General features: G+C 34.5%; 1 protein-coding gene across 3 annotated transcripts in view; it reads left to right on the top strand.

Moving 5' to 3' along the window:
* Window positions 1-2,748: 2,748 nt before the first annotated feature.
* The window catches only part of LOC129800497 (methylcytosine dioxygenase TET), a 173,584-nt gene continuing 149,766 nt past the window's right edge, over window positions 2,749-26,566 (top strand). The window contains exon 1 of one of the 3 annotated variants that reach the window (XM_055844919.1): window positions 2,749-3,024. The gene's annotated coding sequence lies outside the window, so the exon portion shown is untranslated. Of the gene's footprint in view, window positions 3,447-26,566 lie in introns of all 3 variants that reach the window. The other 2 variants (XM_055844918.1, XM_055844920.1) reach the window with 2 other exon arrangements.

The raw sequence follows: 26,566 nt of genomic DNA, 5'->3' as shown, positions 1-26,566 counted from the left end.
TTCTAAAAGGTAATTTTGTGACTATTCTCAAAAATGCTGGGGCAAATAGTACCAGACATTGGGTATTATCATATTTTGATTCGCTTCATTACGGGCTTCCGTAAATTTGAAAAAAATATCTAGAGGACGTATTTTCATAGAAAATTTATTCATCTACACCTTTGTAAAACACCGTTTTCTCTGCGAGAAAAGTGAGAAAACGAGAAAAGTGCTGTTCAAGCTATTTTAGAAAAAAAAACACACAAAAGACTGCAAATCGTTTGACCAATGCAAACAACAAGCGGCGAGACATGATAATGACGTTTCTTTTCGCCGTGAGACATCAGAAATTGCTTCGCTTTTTTGTTACTTTTTGCCCCAAGTGGCCATTTTTAATAAAAGGATTTCTGGAGAAAAGAACTTTTGTGAAATTCTAAAATAGATAGCCGATTCGTATTCAAAAAATCCAAATTATTTAGAAAATATTCAGCAGTGCATCAATTTTGGAAAATAAGTAGGTAATAATTGTTATCTTCTGCAAGGAAAATATTTCAAAAATGGGGCTAAAAACTTCAATATTTTTGATTTTCTAAATTCCTTGTTCGAATTCTAAGAAATTTACGACATTGAAGAAGGTCTATGGAGGCCATCTATAGAAAAAAAATTGAGCCGCTCTCTTTTTTACCTTGGAAGTTATTGAATTTTGAATTTTTCGATTTGTGACTTTCGCCCCAGTCTTCCCTAATATATACCGTGGAATATCAAAGTCTGAACATGGAAATTAATTTGTCCGGGATTCTAAGTTTTACCCTAACTCCTTTGTGCTTGTTGATACAGTAGGTATAGGTGACTTTGCGCCCTTGTTTTCGTAAGCTTTTTATAATTCTAGCACCTTAAGATTGTATTTATTGATCAGATCTACCATGCTCAATCGATGAAGACTATGTATCCTTAAGTACTCGAATTAAAGAAAAGCTTGTGAACAGCATATAGGACCATTACCTGTATCTACGGTAATTTCAAGATTACCTTTTTTCTAATGAAAAAAAATTACTGTTTTTTCATTATATTTTTAGTTTCCTAAATAATTTCGTTTATAACAATTTCACGGGAAATCTCAATTCTCAGTGCAAAAAAAATAAATTTTCGTTCCATCATCTCCTTTCTTTCTACAACCCCCAACAATTTTCCATCCCACATGGCCAGCCTCCGCGTAATTATCCTAATGGCCACCCCGGAGTCTCGAACTCGATCCAAATTTGCCAACCAATTCTCATTTATCCAATTAAAATTGACGCCTCATTAGTGAAGCTGCTCGGAAAGTGTGTGATTGCGTGACTTTTTCTGCGGAAGACGATGCCAAAGTCGGATTATCGGGCCTATTGACTTCTCATGGTACCCAGAGAGAGATGATTCCTGGCTCGAGGGTCCAATAAGAGACGCCTCAGTGTCTCGCAGAATTCAATATGTCCCGAGGAAAAGCTACTTAATTGAATATTAGCCAGATATTTCCAAAGTTGCGATGTTTAAGGGATTTTCCCCGAAAATGTGCACTTTAGGGGAGTAGGGGGGAAAGCTCGAAAAGTCGTACTCGTACACCAATACATAAAGGAGAATGTGAAGCAAGATAGGGATAAAAATTAGCAGACAATGTTCTCGTCAGCACAAAAGGATGAGCCCGATGAACCATTTTGAGTGACACGGCAGAGTTAGGACAAAGAATCCTTTTATTTTGGAACTAAAACAGTTTAATTTGCATACTCGTCCTATTAGTCCTATTATATTCCATTCGTTCAAGTCTATCGTAGCTTTCTGGATGGATATTAATGATGATTTTTTTAACTGAAAGGATGGTGAATCGTGGGTCTCCTTTTGCGTAAAGTTTTCCAGTGACGCACAGTTAAATGCGACAGTGGCTGCGGAAAATCCATGAGTCATCGTGGAAAAATTGCATTAAGTCAGTGGAAAATTCGGATCGGACGCAGATGAGGAAGGATGGGAAAATGTGGCAACGGCGGGTTGCAGTGCAGACACAGGAAAAACCATCCTGAGTGTGAGAGATGATACAATTCAAGGACATTGCTGTCGTGTTTCACAACCGACACACGGAGGATCCCGCAAGAAAGGTTGTCAGCCCCTGGTGTAGTTATTCATGAGCGAGAGGGAAGATGTTTAATAACCGATTTAAATTATTTCCTCCCTGAAAACTCAAAAAAAAAACTTATAAGATACTGTTTTGGGCTGTGGGATTCCTTTTGTTTCGAAGGAAAATTCTGGGAGTTTTGTTTTGTAAAAATGCAAAATAAGGTTAGGTTTTTGGTGATTTGTTTGGGCAATTTTTTGCAATGTGTATGTTTCTTGTTTGTCTCTCTGTGAAGAGATAAAATTTGACAAATGCAGAGTAGTTCGGTGGTTCTTTTTTTTGTTGTTTGGCAGATCGATGATAGTAAAAGCCGGCATGTGTGCGTTTGATACACTTCGCTCGCGGGCTGTTCAAGCACGCTCTCTCTCTCTCTTGCCTGCTCAATGTGATAATTTGGCGACTCTCTTTCCTTTCCCTCGGCTCCACCCCCTCCTCTATAACCCATCTCTCTCGGGCTGGGAAGAAAGACGAAGGGGATGCGAGATGGAAGATTGGGTTTGGGGGCAAGTGGAAGAGAGATGGGTAGAACATGATGGTGAGACGATGGAGAATGTGTGAGTGAGTGAATCAACCACCGTGCAAAACACCACCGGTCCGATGGTGACCGAAGGACCATTCGTATGGTATTCGGGCAAGTGTCACAAACACTCACGAAGCCTGCACCAGGCGCCTCATTAAAATTGTATGTAAGTAGCGCAATAGTACACAATGGGCCCGATGGAGTGCACTGACAACGGTTTCACTACCCTGATTGGTGGCTGATGCCAGCTGCTCTCCTATGTTCGCTCTCAACGAAAGCGAACTTTTTCGAGGGTACGACTGTAGCTGTCGTCTCTCGCTCAATTCAGTTGTTGTGTGTCTTTCGTACAAGTGACAGTTTTGTGTGTTGCTAACTGACAAAGGTAACGAACAAAAGTTTTCTGGGAGAGTATTATAGGACAGAAAATAATATCAAACGAATAGACACTCTTCTACTACAAACATGTTTTCCAACAAACACGACTATCTCTAAAAAGATCATACGGATTTTTGTTTTTCTTCTCCAAAACGATTTTTTCTTAACCCCCGGTATCACATGCTCCGAAAAATGCAACTCTATCGGGAGATTGTGGTGAAGATTGATGGATTTTACTATGTCATCTAGTGATTTTCCCAAAATATTTGTTGTTTCTGCGGTGTTTTGAGTTCAGTGCTTAATCAAGTTTTTAATTCTGCATTGTCTACCGGATTCTTTTTGGTTTTTTTTTTGCCAAAAGAGAGACACTCAAATGGGGCCATAGGATAACCATCAAGAGAAGACACACACTCTCCTGTCCTGGAACATGTAAGTTTATGAGTCAAATCCGTCAAATCGATCGATCCTCCGCGGAAAAGTCCCGCGGGGTTGGGGGACAGGGGGTAGGATACGGCAATGGAAAATCGCCGCCACGTCCTCAGCGTCGCGCAAAAGTGCGTCATTCTCTGCAGAGGCAGAGGACATTGTGCGGGAGTCTTGTTGACACGATAATTGCAAAACGAGCTCACGTAGCCATCGCGACGTAATAAATGGCATCGTGACGACGTGACTTTCCGCCACTCAGCACAGAGTGACTAACAATACCCCCCTCCCTGGAACCCTAAACATCCCAATACCCAACAGCCCACCTCTCCCCTATACAGCTTCTAAGACTTTTCTCTATATATATTTTTTTTAAAGGATTTCACTGAATGTTTATGCAAAGTTCACCCAAGAGAGATAGCCTAATAACTCTGCCGAACCAATAATAACACTCTGTTCAAATTATTTGGAACATGGCAAATATTTTTCCACTCAAGAATTTTTCCATTTACCGATAATGTCGCTTCTCTAATATTGATATATTATAAGGGTCCTGTACTTAATAGCTTTTTTGGGCTTTTTTATTTAATGTGCAATTAAAATTAGGAATGTTGCTCATCATGCAAAGAAAAACGGACGAGCATGAAAAGAAAACATCTCCTAATTTTTTTTTTATTATTCCTCTCCAATAACATTCGCGGAAAATTGTCTGTTTTCCTTGTACTCTCACCCACAAACTTCTGCAATTTTCGCTCTTTCTTGTGTTGTCAAAGTGACGAAAATCGATGGAGAAATGAAATTCAATTGAATTTCCCGACGCTCCATGCGAGAGGTTCCTTGTAAAATTTTTGGGAGTTCTCATTTGGCGCAAAAAAAAGTCCGCTTCCACCGACTTTCTCTCGTCAGAATAGTATAAAATCGAAAGGCAAAAACACCATTTTATTGATTTTATTTCCAACGTAACACAACAAAGGCAAACATAAATGTACGATGTAGTGGTGTATTATGGTGAATTGTAAGGAGAGAGAGGGAGAAAGCCAAAAAAATAATAAATAAAAAAATTCTACCTACGCGTTTGAAGAATTGATAAGTTTTTTTTCATATATTTAGTGATTTGGTATTTCTTAAGAATCTCCTACAATTCTCCTAAATCCAGGTGAATGTAATAAATTAATTTGCCGATTTTATGGGATGCGAGAATTCAGAGAATTGCTTAGCTCAAATGTTTTGTATAGTTTGAGGTTAGGTTGGGATTGAAGTTAAAAAGAATGGAGGTTAGAAATTTTCAAAAAATATATAAATCTTTTAAGCTTAATTGAACAATTGTAATAATTGCACATAAATACTGAAGTTGAGTGTGCAAGAAAGTTTGTGCCTGAATCTTTAAAGTACTTTTATGAAGTTAGGAAGAAAACAATAAGGTTATGAATAGTTAAGTAGTTGCAAACACAAGAAAATTTTTGAGTATTTCGAATATATAAAACGTTTTTGATGAAATAAATTGCAGAAATCGATGTTAGGTTACAATTGAGGTTAGGAATTTCCAAAGATATATAAGTCCTTTAAGATTTATTGATCAATTGCAATTAAGGTTATGAGTAGTTAAAAATATCCGCAATTACAAATATACAAGAAAGTTTTGAGTTCTTCGATTAATAAACAAATTTTTGTTGATAAGACTTCAGGGATTTTTTTGTGTATAATCGCTTTGCATAACTTGAGGTTAGGTTACAAGTGAGGTTATGAATTTTCGAAGATATGTGAGACCATTAGCCTTGCCATTAGCCTTTTTTGATCAATTGCGATGGTTATACGCAGCTAATGGGGATGAGATTGCAGATTTTTTATGCTCAAATTTTTAAAGCATATTTTTACGAGGTTAGAAAATAAAAAAAAACAAGGCTAGGAGTAGTTAGAAATAATCGCAATTGCAAATATACAAGAAAATTCTGAGTACTTCGATTAATAAATAATTTTTTGTTGGTAAGACTTCAGGAATTTTTGCGTATATTGCTCTGCATAATTTGAGGTTAGGTTATAAGTAAGGTTATGAATTTCTAAATTGTTATACTTCTTTTTCGCCAATTTCTAAATGAAGCTGGTTCTTACAATTATTTTATTTAGATCCACAATTATTTTGTCTATTCAAATTACATCATGATTAAGCCCAGTTTCCATTAGAAATATGCGAAAAATCGCATAACAATCTAGCCCCGCAGCTCAAAGTAGCCCCACCTCCCCCTATGTATAAAAATATTTATTTAAGTTTAATTAACATTCGAATTTAGAATAATTATTATTATTCGACTGTGAATATTGTGAATTTTATATTCTAATGAATCTTAAATAAGTTTTGTGAGGTTAGAATGGTAAGGAGGTTAGAAATATTTGCAAATACTCCAACAAATTTTCGAGTTTTCTTCAATTGAAATTAATTCAATCAGTTGCGTATTTGTTCTAAATGTTATTAATTTAGAAAATTATCCGTACAAATGTTTCGCATAGACAGAGGTTAGGAATTCTCAAGAAGATGTCCGATTTAGGGGAAACTTTCTGTTGAAATACCTTTCACTAAGTTGTTTTAGTAAATGCATTTCCAGAATGCGTTGAATAGTTTGAGGTTAGAAACGAATTGAGGTTTGATTAATAAATTGTAATCAATTGACTTGGAATGAATTATTGATAATTCTATTGAGTTGTTGATATACAATTTTAGCGAATTTTAAGCTCGAGTATTCTAAATACAGTAGAGTTCCTCAAATTTGAACATTTGGGGGATATAGATGACATTTCTCACTCCTCAAATTTGAACGATATTTTCAAAAACATAACGGAATTCATGTGAAATTCATTTTCCCTAAATTAAGATAAACAACTTTAGAGAATATATCAATGGAATTTCTTGTGAAATAGATGGAATATGTTGCGGAAGTTATTATAATACGATAATATTGAGGAAACATCAGAAAAAATGGCACTCCACGCAAAACTTTCTTCACATAACCTCAAATTTTACATTTTGAACTCAACTGTCGTTCAAATTTGAGGAGTTCAAATCAAATTTGAGGAACTCGATTCGAATTGAGGTTAGGTATTTTCAAAGTATAACAACCAATTTTTTTAAGCTGAATTGCTAGATCTAGTGATAGTTTTTGCATATTATTGATAAAATTGCAGATCTGATGGGTTTTTCTATGAAAGGTTAGACAGAAAATGGGGTTAGGAATTTTCAAAAATGTGCTCATGATGTTTAAAGTTTTGATCAATCCGGCTGAATAAATATTCTTACTTATTATTGACTAATTTCAATAAATAGGGTAAGTGTGCCAAATTTCGGCATAGTTGCATGCAAGCGCCAAAGTCTCAAGTTTGAAATGTAATATCTTTAATAGAAATATTCTAGTTAAGGAGTGTTGCTTAGAATCTTGTAGACAGTTTATCGTCTTTATTTGCTTTAAAATCATTCTTAATACATTTTAAAATGAATAAAAATTTAGACATAGCTTTGGTGCCCTATTTCGGCCACCTTCATTCATATAGTTCCTTGCCCTTCAGGAATTCTTCTAATGCCTTTTTCACGTCAGCTTGTTTGTCGAAGCTACATTTTTTTGTTATTCTTTTGCATTGTATAATCTCTAGAGTATGTAAAAACTAAAAATTCATGGAAATTCGAGGAACAAAAAAGGTGGCCGAAATTGCAAGCTGGCTGGAATTTGGCACACCAACCCTACTCTTGAAATATGATTATCTTAAAAGCACAGAAAATATAATAAATGACTGAAGATTTAGTTAGCGTCTCCTGCCGGCTTATCATTGGACACCGACCTCCAAAACCAATTGGTGGGGATGCTTTTTCACAGATTTTACATAAAATTGTCTTATTAGTATCCCGCAGATAAGTTATTTATGACAATATTAGAATACTTAAACATTATTTTTATTCTGCAAAATACATTTTCTAAAATTGTGCATGAACAAAACTGCCTGACTGTCCTGTAAAAGAAACGTTTGAAACTTGTCGGGATCGATTTCTTCTATGCTAGAGAGAATATGAAGCTAGGAATTTTCCTAAAATAAATTATATGTAAAGTTCAAGGCTTTCGTTCAATCTTAGTTTAAGATTAGAAAGTAATAGAGGTTATAAAAATCCGAAAATGTCTAAGCGAAATCTGTCAATGTAATTTATAAAGTATAGTTTTAGAAACTTATTGTACTTAATGGTTCAAGGAATTCTCTATAAATATTTAAATTCGCGGAATTTGAGGTTATAGGAACAAATTGTGGTTAGGATTTTCCGACTTAGCACAATCCTCTGATGCTTTTGTACTTTTGGCGTGTGATTCATGCCACATCATCTCGATATGTTGCAAGGCAAGAGCGCTGGGCACGAACCCTCCGACGACATCGTCAGAGTTCAAGTTCAGAGTTTTCGTCCTACTTCTGTTTTCGGTTGTGTTTCTATTTATAAAAGCTCCACATTCTCCTTCAGTGACGTGGTATGTGTGTCGGAGAGGAAATCCACCCCCTGAGGGCCAAACTTCTGTTCCTCATCTATATTTGGCGCGCTTCATTTGTGCGGCGTTTTGTTGATGTGTCTTTTCGCGCGCATTTCGGGGGAGGGCCACCTTCTCCCCCCTAAAAACTCGTGCCAGCACAAAAAAAGCTCCCAATGTCGGTCTTTCACTTTCCTCAGCTGCCAAACCAACACCAATGTCCTTTTCTCTCTCACTTCATAGTCAATGGGGGGCTTTTCCTTGTGCCGATGTCTCAGGGGAGAAATTTCGGCCGGCTTGTAGCCTGTGTATGTGTGTTTGTGAATCCGGAAAAGTTTCACTCTCAGCTCCACTGAAGCGTTCATTGGTCGGGGGAGAAGCTCCACGTGCCGAGAAAAAGGGAGGCATATTTTCCCACCCACACTTCGCACGAGCTTTTCAAACCATGCTCCGCATTTGTAATTTATTGTTGATTCATTTTCGTATAAAATTGCAATTTACAACTTGGTCTTTCGTCTCTTTATTTGAGCCTCCTCCCCCATTCCCCCATCATCGAGGGGCCAACTTCATTGAGAAAATTGAACAAGGGATTAGTTATAATTGTTTTGAGTGCTTTCTGGGGAGCTTTACTCAGCAATTAATTCTTTTGCAATTGAATTCCTAAATTCGATAGCGTAATTATAAAATTTTATCCTATAGAATTGCTTTTGAGGAAATTCAAAGTTGAAAGAGTTATGAAATATTTGAAATAATGATAAACTTAGGGGTTCTCAAATATTCCTTTTTATAAAATAAAATTGTTCTCTGGCCATTAGACGAATTTATTCCTATTTTGGTTTCAAATATACCTTTATTTAAGATATTTTCACAAATTTGAGACCATGATCAAAATTAAGATTAAAAATCGGGGGCCCATCAAGACTAATAAAAAGTGAAGCTATTTTTCACTTTTCCTTGTAAAAATTTTGCAGCTATTGCACCGCGACTTAAACAAATTTGCTATTAGTTTTTGTATAAGTTTGGCGACCATTATGAAATATGTATTTTTATATAGCTTTGAATGCACGATTTCGAAATATATCAGACTGATAAGTCAATTCTCTTTAGGAAAAACTTGCCAATAGTCTTCAGTACCTCTATGCAAAAACGTATGGAAAAATGAAATGTCGAGGGGTCCCTGTTAAGAATATTTAAATATTTTTGTATGAGGAAAGTCAACAAATTAATTTGTTATTTGTTAATTGTAGATAATTTGAAATATTTACGATTTTTGTTTACAAATCAATTTGTGTTTATATTAACCAAATTTTGAAGCTTTTAAAAACCTTATCCAAAGCTTTAGTTCAAAATTGTGATAATTCTTGGAACAGTTTTCATAAAAAAATTAGGTATGTCTAATAGTTTTTTCAAGCGATATCCAATTTTTGAAAACAATTTTTAATTAAAATCTCGAATTTCTTAAAAAATAATACGATTTTTTAAAGAAGTACCTTACGCTTACACATTTGACAGATTACCTAATATATATCAACTTTTTACCAAAATTTTTATTAATGTTTAAGCATTTTTTTGAACACTTTTCGGAGTGTAAACTCTTTTAAGTTTAACTGTACCGATTTAAAGTCCTAAGACTTCACTGTTAAAAATAAAAGGATAAAATTGATACTTTTGCAAAGGACGGATCAAATTAACATACTCTATTATGATAAATGTGCATTCAGAGTTTAAAATTTCATCCATCCTTTGTAAAAGGATCAAATTTGGATCAATTTTATCCTTTTATTTTTACCAGTGTTCTATTCACTTTTGATCAACAATACACCACTTACAGTACTAAAATTGGCTTTAAGTAGTATTTCGGACATATTGTTTGTAACATTGTTCACATTGTGTGTAATATCGTACAGGAAGTTTTTGACCCTCTCTAAGTCTTCTAAGGGTTTTTTTCCACAGCACCTTGTTGATAGATGCTCCCATTTTTTATTTCTTTGGGAATAATACTACATATAAGTGAAAAATTATAAATTTGTGTCATTTTGAGGAACAAAACAAGTGGACGATATTAGAAACATATCCTCATGTTTGTAAAAATAATTTAAAGCTTGATCTTATGAATTCAATAATTTATTTTGCTATTTAGAAGAAATAAAACAAGTATTTTGTATTAAATATTTCCTAGATATTTCCTTATAGTCAACCCGTCAATGTATTTTTTCCCACAAGAGGCGCTGCCGACTGTTCTCAATTTTGGATTCTCAAAGTTTGAGTCAAAAAGTTTATTCAAATAGAATAAAAGTTCACACAAAAATCTAAGACTCTCTGTTTTCCTATTTTACTTTTTCCAAATTGGCGAAAAACTATTTGTTTCGAGAAAATGAAAAAATAAGCTACATTTCCAAAAAGAAATTTTTTGTGTATATATTGTGACTATTGAAAGCTCAAGTTTGGGAATTTACACGTTTTATATTTCAATTACTTTGAAAATATTTAAGCGAGTAAGTTATCCCAGGTCCCATGAAAGCTTTGTCTATTAGCTTTTAAATTCTGGTACACTTATTACACGAAAAAAATATTTCGTAGAATTGTTTGTAAATATTTGTGAATTCCTACGGTGGAGTTACAAAATGTTCGTAAATCGTATAACCAGCAAACAAGTTCGTAAAAGTTTGTATTTTTTCACAAAATTTTCTATTGACATAATTACTTCACGAATGTTTTCACGAATTGTTTAACAAAGTCTTATGAACAAATTACAAAATTTTACAGACATTTTTATGTGTTTACTAACATTTACGAATAAATGTTTGCAAAAGTACAAAAAATGTTCAGCAAATTATCATTTTACAAACAATGTTTGTGGAAAAAGTACAAACTTTTACGAACTTTTTTGGGGGATCATATGATTTACGAGCATTTCGTAAGTCTCCGGTAGGAATTCACGAATATTTACTAACAATTTTAGAAAATATTTTTTTTCTGTGTATGATCAGATCAATTCGTGCTCTCATAAAGAACTAGTCATAGGTAAAAGCTTTTGAAATGTCATTTTTGACCACTTATTTTTCGGTCCAGGGGTCCATGAGTAGTCCACGAAGTTAGGGGAAGGCTTTCGGGCTTCACACACACTTCGGCTTCGAACACTATTTTTATTACTTTTAGAAATCTGACGTTCCTATATTAATAGCTAGACACATTTCCTGAAAAAGTTAGGTCAGATTTATTAAAGGAGTAGGGTAAGTGTGCCAAATTTCGGCATAGTTGCATGCAAGCGTCAAAGTCTCAAGTTTGAAATGTAATATTTTAAATACAAATTGATTTTTTTATTCTTTCTTTTGTAAGAGTGTTTCTTGGAACCTTGTAAAGAGTTCACCGTCTTTATTTACTCTAAAATCATTCTAAATACATTTTAAAATGAATAAAAATATAGACATAGCTTTGGTGCCTTATTTCGACCACCTTCATTCTCATAGTTCCTTCGGGAATTCTTCCAATATCTTTTTCACGTCATCTTGTTTGTCGAAGCTACATTTTTTGTTATTCTTTTGCATTGTATAATCTCTAGAGCACGTAAAATCTAAAAGTTCATGGAAATTCGAGGAACAAAAAAGGTGACCGAAATTGCAAGCTGGCCGGAATTAGGCACACTTACTCTATGCACTGAGAAAAAATAGAGGGTGCAATTAACTTTTTTTCGTCATAACTTTAACACTTTTTAGTTGTAAAAATATATCAACATTTTTTAATGTTAATTTTACACCTTATAAAGGGTAAAATTAACATGAAAAAGGGGAACTATAACCCCTATTACACCTAAAAAGTGTAATATTTACACCGATTTTGGATCAATACTGCAGGGTAAAATTAACATTTCTGAAATGTCATTTTAACTTTTTCGGATTTTTCTCAAGTGTGGGAAGAATTTGAAGTGTTTGAAGCCAGAGTGTGTCAGACACCTGAAAACCTACCCCTATATGGTTCGTTTATTAGACATTCCCCACTCCCAGATGTTTTTAAGATCATTTTATAGTAGACTCTCGCTAATTCGGCTCTTTTAAGATCGGATTACATTTTAATTCGGGCGGCAGTTAAATTCGAAAAAAAAGTTTGTTGACATTTTTCAAGTTTGATTATGATTATCAAATGAAGCAAATATCCTTAAATTTGTATCGTTTGCCTTTGTTATGATGCGATTTTGAATTTTTAAATGATTTTCATGAAATTTACAATAAATATAAGTGCGTGAAATTATTTTGAGTATGCAGATGACCAAAAAATCGTTGAATTTTAAACAGTTTGATGCCTGAATCTCTCTCTAATTCGGGTGAGATTTCGGTCCCAAATGCCCGAATTTGAGAGAGTCTACTGTATTTTTTTTTACCAAGCCTTACGAGTGTTGTCCGAACTCTAAATTGCTTGTCCGGAATTTCGTGTTGTCCGGTATTCCAAATGTTACGTTACAAACCATTTCTGCACTGAAATTTCCAGTCCAAAAGTCACAATTCGCCCCTTGCCAGAATTTTCCGCCCTAGCAGAAGTCCTGTTTGTGCTTCTGAATATCCCTGTGGTTGTATGGGCAGAAATTATGGTGTATTATTCGCAAAAATCAATAGAGAGCTCGTGAGGAAAATGTCTTTTTGGGGGGGTGGGGTGGTTGGGATGGTGGTGAAAAATGAGAGAGAAAGAGAGATTCCTCTGTGAGTCGAAACAATTAAAAAGATTTTCATCTCCAATGGGGCGGTTCGTTTTTTTTCCACCCAAAAAGCGGGACATGGAAGCTTCGTTGTCATTTTTGGTGGCTTGTGTTATTAAATGAATTATTTTTATTTCGTTTCATATTATTGCTTTACATTGTTATATCTTTTGGTGGAATCTCTCAAGAGTATTCTTCATTTTGAGGTTCATGGGAAGATAAGTGAGGGGAGCAAGGGAAGTATAGGGGGTCTTTTTTGTATGGACTTGGGTATTTAGTTGATGGTGGTTGTTTTGTTGGGCACAAAAGTGGCCGAAGGATGGAGAAGTTAGCACGAAGGAATTTTTTCGCTGTGTAGGCTCCAAAAAAGAAATAAACATCAATTTCGCACTCAAACCATTAATTCAATGTTATTCTTGTATTCGCGCGCCTCTTTCACCAATTGTTGTCTCTTGCACATTAAATAAATTACAGGCGGTAATTAATTTTTATGTTTTATTATCACATCTTTAAGCAATGAAGGAGCAAAAGAATTATTAAAATGAAAAAAAAAAACATTTCATTCATGTCAAGCATAAATTGTGGATATTTTGTGTGCACATAGAGGATAATTGTTAATTGCTTCTTGCTTGGCTTCTTGGGACCTTATATTCCTCTGGTCAGTCCAGCGACACTTTTCTGAACATCTGCCCATTGTTAAGCCTTCAATTCATCAGTTTTGAAGTGGGCATTTGGTCAAGAAAATTGTCCAACGTGTACACAATTTTATGTCGTGTAGCATGATTCTGGTGAAAAGCTCCTTCAGGGCCTTTGGAGTAAACGGAAATTGAGACCATTACCTGGGACAAAATCACCCCTCGGAAGTAGGTTATTGTCCCCCCTCGGAAAATTCATAGGGAGACATAGGGACGGAATTATGCAGTGGGATTTGCCCGAGATATCGACTTGTCTTTTCCACAACCCCTGGCGCTAGAAAACTCTTGCCACCCTCGAAGCATGGCGCCCCTTTTGGGTTTCGGTGACGAGATGACAAAGTACCACAAAATGATGATTGTGGTTGAGGAAATTTCCATTCATTCCCTAAGCATGTGGGACTCCTTCGACATCAGCTCCCCTCAACATTCCCAATTGTATGTCAAACACTAAGATATTCAACCAATTGCTTCCGGGCAGATTACACTTATTGTGTCATTTACAATCTCCTCATGCTCGATTAGTGAGCAATATTTCGCGAAAAATAGGATTTCAATTTTTCTTGTCTTCTGCAAATTTCTAGTGAGTTAGTACATGAAAAAGCTAGAAATAGGGTAAGTGTGCCTAATTCCGGTCAGCTTGTAATTCCGGCCATATTTTTTGTTCCTCGAATTTTCATAAATATTTGGTTTTTACATACTTTAGAGATTACACAGTGCAAAAGAATAACAAAAATGCAGATTTCACAAACAAGGTGATGTAAAAAGACATTTGAAGAATTCCCGATGGGCAAAGAACTATGAGAATGAAGGTGGCCGAAATAAGGCACGAAAGCTATGTCAACATTTTTATTTATTTTAAAATATATTAAGAATGATTTTAGAGTAAATAAAGACGATAAACCGTCTACAAAGTTCCAAGCAATACTCCTTTAAAAAAGATGTAATAAAAATATTCAATTTGTATTAATAATATTGCATTTAAAATTTGAGACCTTGGCGCTTGCATGCAACTATGCCGAAATTTGGCACACTTACCCTAAGATGAGATAATATGAGATTTTTTTGTTCTGTTTTTGTGGTTACGATTACCGGCGACTTATCAATACCGGGACTCATTAGGAAAACGGATGAAAATATGGAATACAGGCTGAATGTACTAAGATAATCCAGCGTAAAGTCCTAGGCAGATCTACAACTTAGACTAAGATACTTACGTATTTACTTACTTAGGTGGCGCTGTCCTATTGAACGTTTTACGTCTCTTGCACCATCCCTCGACATTCTCCGCGATTTAAAGGAATAACTCTTCATTGCCCTACCAAACTCATTGAAAAACTCATTGATGAAAATGTAGTTTAATCAATATTTCTATTATAAAAAATTGCATTATGGTACTTTTTTTTAATAATGTAATTTATTTAAGATTTCTGTTTAATTTACATTTCAACGCTATTTCTAACAATTTCCAGGATAGGCTGTTCTCTATCTTATTTTTATTTTTATTCTTAATTGTTTTAAAAACGTGCATTGTGTATATTTAGGGAGTATTTATAATATGTTTTCATATCAATTTTATTTGTTAAAATTCCTTAAAATAACTTGCATTATGGTACTATTCCAAGGAAGAAGGAACTTGCTTATTTTTTCTGATTTCCCCAGAAATCAGAAAGATTTGATTTATAATCAAAAAAACGCCCTATAATAGTAATATTTTTTAAGTGCCAGCAATTTAGTACAAGATTAGTACTTGAGAACAGTAAAGTTATAAAAGTTATTCATTTTTCATTAGGATTCCATCATTAAGCCTTCTCAAATCTGTAGATAATCCTCAAGCCTGTACATGTCTTAAAACATTATTCACAGACACTCTTTCAATTGAAACTTGCTAGTTTCAAGTTGTACTAAAAATATTTAGAAAAATTTTTAACGTATTTTTTTTGATAAAATTTATGAAATAAAATATTGAAATTTTAGAACAAGAGATTATAATGTACTGTTTGTATTAAAAGAAAACAAGTTTTCATTATCAACTTAAGAACATACAAAAGAATTCCTCTAGCATGTATCAGAAATGTATCTCATTATCCTGTAATTTTTGTACCATAAATTTAAGGAGATATTATTTTTTGTACTGCAACTGCAAGATCTTTTAAAGATTTCTTCAAGTGCTCAAAAATAAGATACATACGGTACAAACATTATTTAAAAGAAAAACCAAGAGAATATTTATAAAGTGAGATGATTTTATTTTTTATCTACACAGTAATATTTTTTCAATTTCTAGTAGTTTTGCTAAAAAGATTAAAAAAATCTTGTACAAAAAAATATTTATAACATTTTGTTTTTCACCACTGTCACAAAAAATTCCAAATCGGCTGGTGATGATTTTGTTTTAGTACATGCTTGTACTAAAAAGGTGCCATTTGCTAAATATTTAAATATATATGTTTGCTAAATCATGCTTATTCTTTATTTATTCTTATGCAAAATTCCAAATTGGTTGTCACTTGGAAAATAATTTTAGTACATTCATTTGCTAAATGATAATTTCTACAATTAGTACTACATACTTAAATACTGCACCTAAATTATTTTTTTCATAAATTTGGGGTAAAATGGGGTAATTTGAAACTATTTCCAATGCAATGTGAAATTTCACATTGCACATGAATAAAGTCTGTTCATTTTATTTTTACTCTTCCTTTCCTTTTTTTCGTGGTCTTTTTTTCTCTTTGCTCATCTGAAACAGTGCAGTGAGGAAATCTCAAATTTTCTAAATTGGAAATGGTTCTACTATTTCCAATTTCTTACTCCATTTTAACTCTCATGTAAAAATTTTTAATAAACTTGAGCTTTAGTACAAGCATGTTGTCAGCATATTTTCACTGAAAAATTGAACAAGATTCTTTAAAAAGTTTGTTTTAAGTATTTAAAATATTTATCAATTTTTGCACAAATAAAACTGCAAATCGTCTTATAATTAGGCGATTATTTTAGTACATGAATGTGCTAAAAATCTTTTGGCTTATACAGTATGTACATTTTTCAAAACGTCTGTTTTTCACTACTCTCGAACAAATTAGAAAAAAAATACTGGCAATCGGAAAAGTGATTTAGTACAAGTTCTAAAAAATACATTATTTATTTAAAAAGAAATATCTTCCTAATTTTCCGATTTTAAGATTTTTTTTGCAATAAAAAGGGAACTTAGATGATCCCAAACTCTTTCTAAAGAAAAAACTATAAATTTAGTACAATGAAATCATACAATTAAACCTTCTTTCACACAACCAAAATCTTTTGTTAATCATCTCTGACTATTTCCTGAGAGACTCTTGAAACCTTTCTTTAGTTCCCTGTGGAAATTTTCAATATTTTCCCCACGAAATGTTTCATCTCGGCACGTGAGTCAGGATGAGAGAGTAATTCAATTTGCTCACCATTTTCTTATGCTGCGGTTTTTAATGCACCCCTGGTTTCTATGGGACTGTGTCTTGGGGCATGAAACAGTGCGGGAAAAATGTGAAAAATTGTTAATTTATTTAAAAAAGAATAATTTATATTCAGCGGCAAAGCAAGTTTGCGCATGGAAAGCCTCGCAGGAGCTTCTTTTTGAGGGGGATGGTTGAAGCTCTGATTTTCTTCTTTGGGAGCACGTGACATGGGTATAGGGGGTGAGTGTTTGTCTGATGTGGGTGCCAGGACGACAAGGTAGATATGGAAAAATCGACTATTCACCTCACGACTGTGACGTGGAATTCTTGAGAGGCAGGAGGGTTGATGGTAGAGGATTTGGGAGTTTGGGGTGCAATTCAGCGATCTCGTCGTCATCAAATAAAAGCTGAAGGTGGTGGTGGAACAACGACGACACGTTTCTGTAGTCAAGAAGATGATAAAACATGCGTGGATTGAAAAAAGCAATTCATACGCTATTCCATGGTATTGTGTGTGCTCAAACGACACAAAATCGAGGAGTTTGGGGGGTGAAAAAAAAGGAGGAAAAGTTCATGGGTGGTGGAAACTATAGACACGCTTCGCATGTGGATAAAAAGGCAAAAATATATTGTGCCACGTGAAATGATAAAATTCATGCAGGCGAATAAATTTTGCCTATAGCTCCTTCTTCCTGGGTTTCCAACATCAAAAGATGCCTCTGCGGTTCGAGGAACTTAGAAGAAGCTAGAAAGGATGCCTTTCAATCGAAAATATGTGGAGGTTTTCTTGGGTTCTCATACACTCAGAATAAAAGTCAAATAAGAATGATTTAGTACATAGATTCTCTGAGCATTAAAACAGATTTATGAAGTTCATAAAAATTCAGAACTTTTGCTTCAAAGGAATGAATTCAATTAAGCGATGCGATGCCATGCGGTTTCATAACGACCAACGTAGAATGATATGAAAAAAGGGGTGGAAAAGCGTCCCAGGCCTTGCGAAATGCTCGAACTCGTGACTTAAGGCGCCTACACACTAGTAGAAATTAAAAAAAATGCTTTTTTTAAAAAAAAAATTCTAACGTTTCTGCCTACAAGGATAGGAGAAATTTTCTTTAAAAAGGCATTTAAAAAAAAATTTACTAATGTGTAGACACCAACCTCAAAAAATGCTTTCACATCTATCATTCACCGGTTCGCAACCGATTTGAACCCATACATAAACATTCAAAAGATCCTCCAAAATTGTTTTAAAAGTAAATAGAACTGATTTTCGGATAAAAATTAATTATCGGTTATGAACCGGTTCATTACCGGTTCGGAACCGATTGGAATCGGTTCGGTTTTATAGGAAATTTCAAGACCTTTCCAGTGAGGCCAAACATGACCACATTTGCTTGATAAATGCGCTCTCTAGTGTCTTTTTAACCTTTGATCTTGAAAAACCGTTTAGGAATGATTGAACGGTATTGTCGTATAAGGGCGAAATGTCCACCTGGGTAATCTCTAAAACATATCCAAAAATGAAAAAAATTGCACAAAGTGTTTTCGAACAATTCCCAAAAACATGGTTTTGGAGGGGAAGGGGAGGGGTGGCGGAAAAACGAGGGGCATGTTAACGATCCTTGGGTCGTTTTTTGAGGGGGCCCCTCTTAGGTCCCAAGTCGCTATCTCTAACCGTTTGGCCTCTAGAGCTGGCGACAACCGGACGGACAAACGGACTGACGGACAAACAGCGTGATAACATTTCTCAAAAATCGTCTGAAATATGGAGATTTGTTGACAAAAGTGGTCTCCGAGAATTAGATTGTTTAATTTAATTCTACAAACATAACCAAACTTATTTTTAAATAGAACTGTTTTTTGAATTAAGATGTCGGAACTATAGTTGGTAAATTTCAAGAAATTTCATGAATTTCCGCCTAAAGTAGATGGCGACTGCTGTGAAATTTCTGAAATTTTACCATCTCTAGTTCGGAACAGACACGGCGAAAATGAGAACAGTCGTGGTTTGAGGACAGTTATATTCAATATATTTAATTATATATTGTAATTATCACTGTAGAGTAAGATATTACCTTTTAAAGCAACGCAGTTTAGTCCTTAGGAGTTCTTTTTCTTAACGAATTGTTAACTAATGCTTCCTAAGAGACTCATTCTCTTCGTAATGGCTTTTATTGTTAAGTTAACCTGCCTGAAATCCTTGATTACTGGAGGAGCTTTTCCTCCTAATGTTACACTATAATATTATTGAGAAAACACGCGAAATTGCCAACTACTTTGCGAATTCACAGCACTGAGTAATTCTATTTGCCATTTGACAAGTGAAATTTCCCCTCAGACATACCCAACGAGGGGAAGATTATTTATAGGGACACTGGCAGAGCCCATTTTGGCGCGTCATATTTTAGTCGTGGGCGAGTAATTACAGAGTTATTACGACGCCAAGTGACTTTCGTTATAACCGTCACATTATTCCCCACTTTCCGTCATTCAACGCTCTGACGACCGTCATAGGACCCGTTTTTGGAATCCAGAATACATACATCCAACAGTAATCTTCCTCAAAATTGCCGTTTGGGCGATTTTTTTTAAAATCTTTTTTTGCTCTCTGGGATAAAAATTGCAATGGATGTAAGTTTACTGTCGAAATAACGATGTAACGGCGTTATCACACTTACATATTAAAATTTTAATGTGATTCACATTAATTGTCGCTTGTGAGCGTCCAAATTCCAAATATGTTATTTGTGTCTTTGAGTCACTTAATATTTGGGATTTTTCTATTTATTGATAAAGAAGTGAACTTGGCCTGCAAAAATAAGTTTAAATTTACCTAAAACATAAATATTTTTCACATTAAAAAATTCAAGAGAAAATCGGATTAATTTTTCGCATTAATGCTATAAATCAATTTATATCAAATTTTGCGGGCCAAGTCTACCTTTTTATCAACAAATAGATGAAATCTTGAATATAAAATGATTCAAACACACAAATTACACATTTGGATTCTCACCAGCGACAATTAATGTGAATCATATTAAAATTTTAATGTGGAAGTGTGATAACACAGTAAGGATAACTGATAAATGGGAATTCTTATCAGAAACATTCTTTGCTCAGTTTTTGTAGCTTAATGGTTAGTCAAGGTTATTTTTAAATCCATCAGAGTTAGAGATTTTTGAACACTTTTCCCTGAAAATCTAAGCTTAAAATCCTAAATGCAAGCTTTAGCATGAAAATTTTTCCGAGTGTATCTGAAACGTTGGTTGGATCTTTCGTCTCAATGGTTCATAAAAATTACATTAAATATCTCACCGCATTTGGAATTGACTGGCGAAACGTCAAGTGCTGTCTGGGGTTTGTGTAATAAACGCCGGGACTTGTGTGATCATTATTTGCAGAGCTTAAAGCTCTCAGCGCGCGTGGGTGGCATGGAGGCGACAATAAATATTCAAAAGACATCCCATAAAACACCTTGGCGCTATTATAGCTTCCATATGAGTGTGTCTTCTGCTTTTGGTGCTGCGAGGGAAAGTCGTTGGAAGTTGCGTTATTACATTTATATGCTGTTCGCTCGAAGGGTGGTACGAGTAAATATGTCATATTCTCGAATTTCACCCAAAACTCCTGCGACGTGAACATTTCCCATTCTCTCAGGGAGTTTGGAAATTTTGCGAGACCATCGCATATATTCACATATTTTTCACTTATATATATATTTCTTCGACATAAGGACTATAGGCGCCTTAGTCATCTCCCATTCCAATCATCCTCTTTTCCCTGACGCATCTGTGCGATTCACTCGCCCGGAATATTGCTATGTACATGATGGAGGCCGGAGATGGCAATCTGCTGTGAATGGGTTCCTCCATCCTTCCTGCCATTCCCGCCAAAAGAAATATAACACGCAGTGAAAGTGGCGTCAAAGCAACTAACGTCAGCTATAAAAAGCCTGAAAAAGAAGAAAATTTTCCGCACAAGAGTCTCTCCATCAAGGTGTTTGAACCCCCTATGGAGGGTATAACTTTCCAAAATTCATACTGAAAATCCTTCTATGATATTTTTTTTCTTCAGGATTTATCTGGATTTTCTACCGGTTTATACTCTCAATAGTCTATAAATAAAAGTGTTCCTAAATTAAATTTTAATTTGACGCGTACTGGGATACAAGATGTCTAATGGTCTTTGAAATATTTGGAATATTTGAAATGATACTAGGCTATCATCTCGTGGATGATTTAGTCAATATTATAAGATTTGCATTATGCGGTTGTCAACTCCCACGGCGAAAATGGAAACAGTCTCGGCGAAATTGAGAACAGTTCCGGCGAAAATAAGAACACTTGTGTATAATAAAGTACAGTGCCCACTTTGTAATCCGGATGATTGGGAGACAATATGACAGATGTCCGCTTCGTAATCCGGATGGATTTTTTGAATTTGTTCAACGTCTTGAAAATATAATACAAAGTTTTTTTTTGTAGAATTAGAATAAAAGTTTTAAAGAAGATTAAAAAGACGTAATTACAGAATCCTATGCTATTATACTTCATTTATTAAACAAGAACATCACAGGATAATTCATTTTTATCGCTGAACACACATGCATACATAACCTCAAACCCAATAAGCAAAACTTGGCCAAATCGTCGAAATTAAATCGAAATCTCTGAATCTGTCGAGCGTATTTCGACAATATTTTGTCAAATTTTCGAATTGGTCAGAAAATGCTCTTTGGGAAATTACTTAAAATGTAACCGTCGGTCGATAACTCGTCCGGATTACGCCGATCTGGATTAGAGAGCGGGCACTGTGCAGTCAGCTTTTGTACTTTACTAACTTTCTGTACTTCTTCTTGAGTATTCGTTTTTAAAGAAGGATTAGTTTGTAATCCACATTGATGAACTTTTCTTGGGATTTGCCCTTCGATTTTTCTCAATAGCAAAGCTCAGTCTCTGACTAAATTTTCACTCTGTTAATCTTCGGAGCTGTCTTTTAAAGTGAAAATTTGTGCCAAGCCAAGTGGCAGGGAAGTATCGTGAACTTTGTAACCAAAAAGGGATACTTCTGAAAAGTGACACGGAGTTTAGATATTGAATTTTAACAGGCAATCCATTATGTCTTTCTCCAAAATGGAAGGAATCATTCACAATTCTGCCTTCATATTTTTCTCGATTTGTAATGTGACACGTGAAATGTCACAAAGTCTTCAATTTAGAGCTTCGATCCTCCATCCCCAGAAGCATCTCCCGCGAAAGTTTTTGTGGAGTCTGCCAGAGGTGAGGTAGTCAGCGAGTGCTACCATGAATAAAACATACCCATATAGCGTGTCAATTGAGGGGTGTCGCCTTTCCCAAAGGGAGAGAGATGGAATCATTGGGGACTGGAAAGTGGCAATGAGCTTCCAGATTATCAGGACACATTCCCAGAATTCTGTCTCGGGTAAACCTTGAACTCTCGCGGAAGGTTAAAATTTTTGTGACGATGAACTTGAGTCATCTTCTGTGGTGGAGGACAAGCAGGTGGCTTTTTCTGTTGGAAACACATTAACACATTGCCAAAGAGTGTCCGGAAGTGTGAGAAACCAACCAATTCTTCCCTCCATGTGCGCCATTCAATCCTTTTTAAGTAAACTCAGTGGGGAGCTGAATATTAACTCCTCGCCACACCATTGAGGACAATCTCCCGAAATGTGTGTGTTAATGTCTCTCTAATCCTGATAAAGTATCTCTGCGCGTTTGTAGCTCTCTAATCCTACCCCAAAGGGCTCATTTTTCGTCATTGAAAATGCACCCAATAGAACATTTCGAGAGGGACTCAGTTAGAGGGGTTGAAAGGTGAATCAAACTCTCGAAATTATATTCAACTCTCTAGTTTGTAGTAAGTCTGATACCTAAAGAGTAATTCCAAAGAAAAAAACACATTTTTTTATATTCAGAGCTTTTATTTGAAAGCTATTTCTCATGAAAATAAACCAAAAAGATAGTAGCGATTAAAGAATTATTTCTTAAATTAGGAAAGTCGTAAAACTATTTGAATAAAACAACTATAAAATTTTATAAGAAAGGAAGGAGTTGTTTCACATAGTTCAAGATTTTTTAGAGGAAAAAATTAAACAAAGCAGTTGTTGTTCTTTAAATGGTCTCTTGTAAAAATTAAAATTTTATTAACAAATAAAAAAAATAGCAAAAAAATATTGTCACAAAGTAAAATCTTTTTAGTACCAATCTTAAAACTTTGTAAAAGTGTGGAAGTGCTTGTGATTTGGGACAGCGTGCGTATAAGCACGAAATTCCAAAATTTGAAGTATAATATTTTCAATATGTACAGTGCTGTCTCTCTATATGCACGGTTTGGGTACTTTTTTTGACAGTTCTCTCTCTGAGCACAACTTTTTTTTTGAAATCCCCAACGGTTTTTTCTTTCTTTTAATAAATTATCATTTTTTTTTATTGTTCTAGAATTTCCCGTGTTATTTTAAATATAATATGAGCCAGAAAAAATAAATTTAAGAAAATTAAAAACAAGAAAAATTAGTTACCAAGAAATTAATTTTCTTTATTACTTTGTCAAAATGTAAACAAATTGATTTTGAATGCAACCGACACAAAACCTGTGCATATAGATAGATATATATGCCTCGTATATACCCAGTGAGGGGAAGATTTTTTATAGGGACACTGGACGTTACTGTAAGTCGGCGTCATATTTTAGTCGTGAGCGAGTAATCTCAGAGTTATTATGACGCCAAATGACTTCCGTAATTACCGTCATATTATTCCCCACTTTCCGTCATTAGACTCTCTGACGACCGTCATAGAACCCGATTTTGGAATCCAGAATACATACATCCAACGGTAATCTTACTTCAAATTGCTACTTGGGAGTGGCGCCCTTGGTACATCAAATGTTTTAGATGGATGGGTTATGGTAGAACCATCTCGTACACATTTCAAGGCATCCTTTAGATCTTCCTTAGAATAAGGTTTGTTCTTAGGAATCTTTTTCTTTGTTCCCTTCTGTATCTCAACAAGAGTGCTGAACGATGCGTTTCCAGGAAAGAAATATTGATTTGCGAAGCGCCCATTTTAGAGTAAAATGTCAAAAGCCACAAATTCATTAATTTCTTTATAAAATATTATTATTTCATGTTAATAGATTTACTCACCTTGTAGAGGAATGATTGCACTTAACTTTTAATTAAACCTTTGGATATAAAATATTTTTTTCACAAGGAAAAAACAATAAATATTTTCAATCAATCAGCTGTTATTAGCGAAAATATCTCTGCAAGAAACTTTTTAGTACAGAATCCAGCTAGCACAAGTTTGAAATGTGTTGGTTACACTTACTTATTTAATGCATAAAAATATTATTTTTGCTTTTTCTCAAAGTTGAATAGTTATGTTACTGTAGTAACTATATTACGGAAATAAAAATAAAAATTGGAATGGTACGGTCAGTTAGTTATACTTGATGAAGATTTAAAACACGGATTATGACCTATGTTTGGACTTATTCACTTTTTACTTCACAGGACGTTTCGGAGATGTTTGTCTCCTTCTTTAGGTCTACAAATTTTATATTGGAACAATTCAAAAACATTAAATAGCAAAGATTTTTTCACATTACATTTATGTTAACACCTACATGGAGATAATTGGGATAAATCGAGTCACAAGGGATTTCTGATACTACCTAGGCCATAATCCGTGTTTTAAATCTTCATAGAAATAAAAATATCCTTTAAAGTGGATTTTATCTAGTTAGCGTAGTCATAACGATCGATATAGCGAAGCGCCCGGATTAGCGCACTTGACAGTACACTCTTAGAAAAAAATAGTTCGTACAAGCTCATATGCAGTGATTAGAACTATAAAATATAGTGAATATAGACCCAACTATATATTTAGGTTGGGTAACTAAATAAAACAATTGACCACAATTAGTTAAAGTATCCTTTTCATTTAGTTATCACAACTAAATCTAAATAGTAATGGGTACTATAACATATTAGTTCCAATTACTAAATAAATGGGGTTGATACCCATCTTATTGGCTGTGATAACTATATCATATTAGTTGTAGTTACTATCTACCATTTATTGTGATGCCTATATCTTATTAGTTACGAAGATTAATTCGTAATAGTTGGCTTGTTTAGAATTAATAAAATTATTTTATGCTATTCATATTCATCATGTTCCATTTTCTTATACAAATTCATGTATAAGAGCATAAGCATCCAACGGAAGTTTTCAGATAAAATTATGCACAATATTACTAATGTTATGGACACTCTATAATTTATAAACCAATTTTTTTTCAAAATCCTTGATACAATCACAAGCGATAAATTGATTTTAGAAAATATTCTCCTGAGATTCGCACTGATTATCCAAGGAGAATTTGGCATATAAAGTGTAAAGTTCCCTTAAGATAGTGGGACTTGGAAGACGCGACATCCTTTCACATGCACCTCTTCCGTAAGACTGAAGCACGGTGGTTGTTTGAAGTTTGAAAAAGCTTTAACGCATTAGTAAAAAAAAACATATTGTAAAATCCGTAACATACAACCAGAGAAAGGACATTTCCACCGTTTAGTCCTGGAGGTTGGAATCAACGCTAAGACGGCGGTGGCCGCATGGGGGGTGGGAAAGATCAAGAATGAGATGAAATAAATTCAATTCAATTCAAATTCAAAACACTCTTTACTATTGAAAAAGTTGTCAGAACTTTATGAAAATATAGGCCCATCTATTTACAATGGTTGTGAGTACTAAGAGGAATTAGTGACCAATATTAGTTGGGATATCGATTTCATTTAATTAACACAAGCAAATATAATTGTATGAAAGCATTATGAAATAATTGCAGCAACTTATCCACGTAAATATTGCCATATATTCACACTACTAATAAATTTATTATGAGTATAATGTTTTAAGATTAAAAGAACTATTTTAAATAGATTTGATAATAATCGCCCGAACAACTAATTTTCATTAGTTATCATGTCTAAACTTTTCTAAGAGTGTAGTTGTGAATAAGTTCTATCCCTTTTATTCGAAGAATTTTTCTCCTAGCTGAATTCAGTGATAACAGCACGTGCTTCTATGAATCTCTTTGTCACTTAATCCCACATCCTGTACCTTGCGACTCCCCACTTTCCTTACCAAGCGAAATGAGTCTACCGGTAATGGTAAGTCGGCGGCAGACGCAACCTAAGTACATTTTTGAAAAATAATTAAAATTAAATTAATATAGCCACTAGGTCTTGGCTATACAGGCTAAATCAGAACTCAGAACAAGAATTTAGTTTTTTTGCCAATCAGACTTTTCAAACTTTTTCTAAGGTTTCAAGTATAGAACATTGCTTTTATTGGGTAATTTAGAGTTCCCAAGTGCTCTGCAAATAATAATAAAAAGAAAATCTGAGGAAATTGCGTTGTTTTTCATGTGATATCATTAGGTGACATGTTGGAAAAATCTTTTTCTCTCTATGGAGATTTCCAATTAGAATGGCGCATTTGTCGTGTTAGTGCAAATATCGCTTAAATATTCAGTGAATCGAAAGTAAATATGTACGCAAGAGAGAAATGTACGTTGGATAATGTGTGTCCAATGGCGGAAAGCTCTCGCGTATGATTTTGGGTGGTGGGTGGTTGGAGGGTAATTGAAAAAAAAGGCAGAGAGAGTGTGCGTACGAGAGGGTGAACCGTAAGTGGGAGGTTAGGGGGGTCGCACAAATGCCAATATTGCCCAGTTCTATTAGTCAGTTTGGCCTTTTTCGATTTGTCATTTATTT

This window comes from Phlebotomus papatasi, chromosome 2 (assembly GCF_024763615.1).
Source record: "Phlebotomus papatasi isolate M1 chromosome 2, Ppap_2.1, whole genome shotgun sequence".
Taxonomy (NCBI): Eukaryota; Metazoa; Arthropoda; class Insecta; order Diptera; family Psychodidae; genus Phlebotomus; species Phlebotomus papatasi.
Note: the sequence above shows the minus strand (reverse complement) of the source record. Positions and strands in the feature narration are given on the sequence as shown.